We start from the raw sequence: 5732 nt of genomic DNA, 5'->3' as shown, positions 1-5732 counted from the left end.
GTGTGTGTGTGTGTGTGTGTGTGTGTGTGCGTGCGTGTGCGTGTGTGTGTGAGAGAGAGAGAGTTTCATCGTGTTTTCCAGACTGCGTCGTCTGTTCTATGCTGTTGTTGTTGTTGTTGTTTGTAAACTCAGCCTTTTCAGATTTTTTGTGATAGAAGAAGGTGAGTTAGTTAGATGTGACAATTAATACTGTGCAAACCCAGGCTTATCTCCTTATGCTGCGTTTATGTTGCAGCGGAAATCAAAACTGAAATCAGACTGACTTCAGGTACGAGTTGAAACTGTTCCATGTTGTCAGAATGTCGAAAAAAAGTGTTTCTATTTTTATGCTCTGAACAACAACACTTACAACAATAGTGTTCTACGCTGTGTTTTAAGTGTACTAACAGCATTAAAATATGTTGCCTAATAATTACTATAAAGTACTACAAGTACGACTGACTTGATGTAAAGTACAGAACTGCTAAAACTGTAAATTCTGACCTCCAGTTGAAGTGGGATCCCACCATCACTGGAACACACTCGCCTGTCCAATTAAAAAAAAATGAGAACCTCTATTCTGTTCTGCCACTCCACATGAGGTGTCCGAGTCCTCAATGCAATGAAGAGACGAGTCCACCATCACAACCCCACAACCCCCAGAGTTATCAGCATCTCTGGGCAAATGTATTCTGTCATATGATGACAGCTGCTACTAATTTAAAGAAGTACAGTTTCTGGTGACATTTCATGGCCTTCAATGTGGAGAAAAACCCATCTGACCTCTTACAGCAGAACAGTTACTGAAATACAGGTGGTCACAGAATTTGACAGCTGCTGTAGGAAAATGTGACCATACTGTAACTTTCAAATAAAGAGTAAATAAGAGCACATAGCCGCGGTGTTATGACGACGTGCCTGAAAAGCTCTTCGCAAATTTTTCACACTTATGTGCGGCCTGGACATCAGAAATACTGAATATTGGATATTTAAACCAGGTGTGGTGAAAATGCTGCCCAAGGCAACATGAGGAAGACTCCTGGTAAAGATAAAGACCAGGATGAACAAGAACTGGCTTAAGCTGGGCAAAAAATATAGATGGGGGCTGCATAACAAAAAACAGCTGCATTTAATAACTGAAGAAAAAAATGCTTCAACGAGCAAGATGAATTTATTGTATAAAACAATGAAAACGTTCTAAACAAGCCATCCAACTACATTTGGAGCTCAAGTTCACAAGAGAAACTGATTTTCAACATAAAGTCTCTGTTTGCAAAAACCAGCAAACAAAATCAGCAACATTAGCTCACAAACACAAGCAGCTTCAACCCAGTCTTTTAATTTGGGTCTTTCAAGTTCCTGCAGTCATGGAGATGTCTTCTAAAAAATACATACCCTCTAAAGAGGAAGAAGAACAAAGCATCTTTTTACTCAGCAGCACTTTTTCTGGCTCGCTCCTTCTCAGACAGCTAGCTTTATACGTTTCCTTTATGTTTGTGCAGTGCCGTCATGCTTGTGCTCAGATTACTTTCCTTAATGTAGAAAATGAGCTTTTACACAGAGGACAGACGGCACAACACACGTTTTAATACCTCATCACAGAATCATATTCAAACAGTTACCAGTGTGTTTCAGCACCATGGACAGCACCTCTCAAAAAACGTTGAGTAATATGGTAGACAACCATTCTTTCCTGTCAGTGTTTGTGAGGACTTCACATTTACTTTTATTTTGTTACATTCACAGCCTAAAAATGATACTTTTACTTATTTTCTTTAATGTTTAACACTTAGTTATACGTTACAATTTATACATGACCAAACTCGTCATGAAAGGAGTTGTTCATGCGCTCTAAAAAATGAAGTGTTGAATTTACAAGTTATGTCAACAGGTTCCATTAAACCAAGTTGAGCAAATGTAAAGCAGTTTACATATTTTCCTTAAAAGAAAACATGTAAACAGCCCAACTTACTCAACTTGGTTTAGTGGAACCAGCTTGGTTAAGCTAATTCAACATTTTATTTCCTGAAGTGTGTGTACAAAGCGTGTTTCAGTTCAATTAAATAACTGTATTGATCCCAATGGAAAATTAAATGTTGTTTTAACTCATTATCCTGGTTTCTTTAAAGAGTTATTACAGATGGCTACGGGCAGAAACAGTCCCCTGTAGTGGTCTGTCTTACAGAGGATCTCAGTTGTAGTGTGACAGTCTGATGAGGAGGATGCTCATCCATCGTATGGTCAGAAAGCCTGTCAGTGAGACACTGGAGTCAGAGATATAATCCTGCAGCCATATCTCAGTGAAACACATAATACTTCATTCCCAGTACTCTGGCTGGGTTCTTGTCAGGGCTTGGAGTTAGCCCAGCTTGTTCCCCAATGATCTCACATTGCCCATCATGATTGATGGAAGAGATGGTTTCAACTTCCTCCTTCTGTGTCTCTTGTCTTTACTCCTGCTCTGCATCCACAGCACCACAGCCTTTTATTTTCCTGTTTATTGTGAGCAGTTTTATGATCATGATTTTCAATATTTTTTTTGCCAAAGTCAACATTATCTGTGAAGGTGTTTTTACTTTTTACTTAGTTGTTTATTTCAAGTACTGTATGTACCCTTGCTTGTGAGGGAAAAAAAGCTTTGCCTCCTGCATCACACACAAGTTCATGTTATCAACATTTTAATGACTCTGTGTTGTTTGAAACAAACTTGCATGCTTGTTTTGGCAAAAGTGTTTGACAGCAGATAACCTCATTTAGCCAAGCTTGGGAGCAGCATGAGAGACACACTGGCTTGTGCTCCTCGGTGGGTGGTTTGTGTGCAAGAACACTTTACTAAATTTTGAAGTGGTAACATAAAAATACAGCTCAAGTGCATCATGTATTGAGGCCATTAAGAAAGTTGTTGCCTATTTACAATAGTTTATATGCTCACAACTTATTTATGGGGTGAATGAAATTCTTTTAGATTAGGCTGCTCAGCACCTGCCCTGTCTGGACCAGGCTCACCTGCCCATCTTTACTTTCACCTCTAACTTAATAAGCTCTAAAGACTTTGTAATCTGTCTATTAGCAAAATATGTCATGAACCACTGGACAGATTTTTATGATTTTTTTAGAAAACAGCAGAAAAATGACACTAATTTAGTAAATTTCACAGATATTGAGCTAATGGTGTGGGAGTGGCTGAGAGTTATTTCAAATACAAAAAATACTTCAAGCATCTTTGCTTAACACTGGCTTTATCGTTTGGGTTCAGTCTTGTTTCTCTGTTAGCAAGATATCTCATTAGACACTTTATGGATTTTAGTGAAACTCTCAGAAAGTAATAATTTGCTGCATGTTTAGACTTGATCTCTTTTTAGAGTCAATCCAAATCAAGATGGCCACCACAGCTGATTAGTGTTATCCAGCAGAAATAATAGTGAAAACTTTATTTAAGCTACAACTTGGTGTGATATTTGTGCTTACAGATGAGGTGAGATAAGAAAAAACTGAACCACTAAATAAAATCTGCTCAAAATGTGATTTACAATGTTTGACAAAAGCAGTAACTCATTCCCTTGTCAGCAGGATGTCGTTTTAATTTAAAAGTTGGGCATAAAAGGATTGATTCATGATTTGAGTGGTCAACAGGTGATTAACTCAGATAAAGTGTGAGTTTTATTTCTAAAATTGACACCAGGTAACATTATTAGTTTAATATTGGGTACAAATGTGGCCCCTTCCTCTGATTTCACTCCATTTCTAAGCTGTGAAACTTTTTTTTTCTCTGAACTTTTGCAGACTGTTGAATTCAAGCTGATTTGTTGTGTTTCCTGTTGTTGCAGCTCAGAGACAGAGACAGAGCCATGGAGCCGACCTTATCATAACTCCCCTTCTGTTAACCCCATTATCCATCTCCCTCAGTGCACCACTCCTCTGGATCTTATCTCCATCCGCTTATGCCCTCTAATGCCCCAATTGTTGGGTTCTAAAAACAATAATTAGCAATCCCAAATGAGACGGAGAGACGAACTGAACAGAATCGTCCAGTGTTTTTTTCTTCTGCGTTATCTCCTGCTCCTGTTTTTCATAAGAGCAAATGGAGGTGGAGGGGATATTCAGGGAGGTGTTGGCAAAGCCTCTTTAAACTCTCTGGTATTATGGAGGATTATTTTGAGCTGAGATCCTGGCTTGTGAGTCTGTTTTCTCTCTCTCTCACCCTTTTCTCTTTGTGGTTGTGGCAGACACACTGGGTAAGTTTGTGTCACACTTGATTGCGTTTGAGAAATTAAAAAACGGGAATCACAATAGGGGCCAGGGTTGTGAGGAGAATGAGGATGGGGGCTGGTGGTGGTGGGGACACTGTCACCATAAGACCCCCAGCTCTTTGGGGACCTCTGATACGCAGTGCGACAGAGCGACCATCGCAGCCACAATACAAGCCGTTGTCCTTCAGAGAACACACCTTTCTGTCAGAGCTGAAGTGTGTCTGCATGAGGCCATCTGCTCCTCTGCTTCCCGACTCCTCTCTCTGCAACACTGAAAGTGTTTACAGGTGCAAACAACCTGACAGCTTCTAGGCGTGTGGGGGTGTGAGATCTGTGCTTTTATCAGATACACTCCTCTTGTCGTGCACACGCAGCTTGTGTCTGTAAACACATCTGTGGACGCCGCCGCTGTAAACGTTGAAAGAGAACCGTTTAAGACGATGTGGCTGAAAAAGCTCTTCTGCAAAACTCCCACTTGTGTTGAAATGTAAATCTGTGGAGTGCTGTGATGGAGCATGTTTATGCTGAAGGTGCAGTGCAGTTTCAGTATGGTCCTACAGAGGACAGTGTGTTACTGCAAAAGAAACCTGACCCTGAAGCTCAGCTCACCACTGACAACAGAAACCATCATAAATCTCAAATGTTTCACTCACAAGTTCCTAATCATTTTCTAAATGCCTTTTATTTATTTATTTATTTATTTATTTATTTATTTTATTTTTCCATGTAAAAAAGATTTGTATAAGTATTTTTTGATCCATTGCCTGTTTTTGCACATTTAGGTTAGTTCTGATTGATTAACTTGAAGGATCCACGTCATGTTAACAGCTCTAATCTGTTCTGTGCACTCTAAAAATGAAATGTTGGATTTACTTAACCATGTTATGTTACTTGGTTCCACTTAATTGAGTTAAGTAAATTCAAAGCAGCATACTCATGTTCATTGGTTAATAACTGGTATATTGCTTTGAATTTACTCAACTCAGTTAAGTGGAACCGGGTAACATTACATGGTTAAGTAAATCCAGCATTTCATTTTTAGAGTGTGTGATACAGACCCAAACAAAACAAAATGGGAAACCCTCAAAATCTCCTTTAAGTTAAAATCAAGCTGAAACAAAATTTAATTGCTTAATTCAAGCTGTAAATAAAAGCTCAACCTTCTCATGCCAGAATTATTAACCAAGATCATCTCATGCTGGTAAATAATGGCATTAAAACCATTTTGGTCAAATAGCCCATCATATAAGAATGAAAAAATTGCATTTGTCAAAATATAACAAATAAATGCTGTATCATTGTGTCATTTTAATAAACTGTCTGACATATAATCCTAAAATAATCTTGAAGCACTTGTTTGAGCAGTAGCAACAAAAAATAAAAATGATTTTGAGGAAAAATCCCTCTAAATTTTGAGCTTTTTCCTTTTAGCTGGCAAAGCTTTTGTTTCTTTCCAGCTGGAAAATTTCAATGTTCAAACACTATTTTAGGTTTCCTCTTTAT

This window comes from Austrofundulus limnaeus, unplaced genomic scaffold (genome assembly GCF_001266775.1).
Source record: "Austrofundulus limnaeus strain Quisiro unplaced genomic scaffold, Austrofundulus_limnaeus-1.0 Scaffold366, whole genome shotgun sequence".
Taxonomy (NCBI): domain Eukaryota; kingdom Metazoa; phylum Chordata; class Actinopteri; order Cyprinodontiformes; family Rivulidae; genus Austrofundulus; species Austrofundulus limnaeus.
This window is presented reverse-complemented; position numbering follows the sequence as displayed.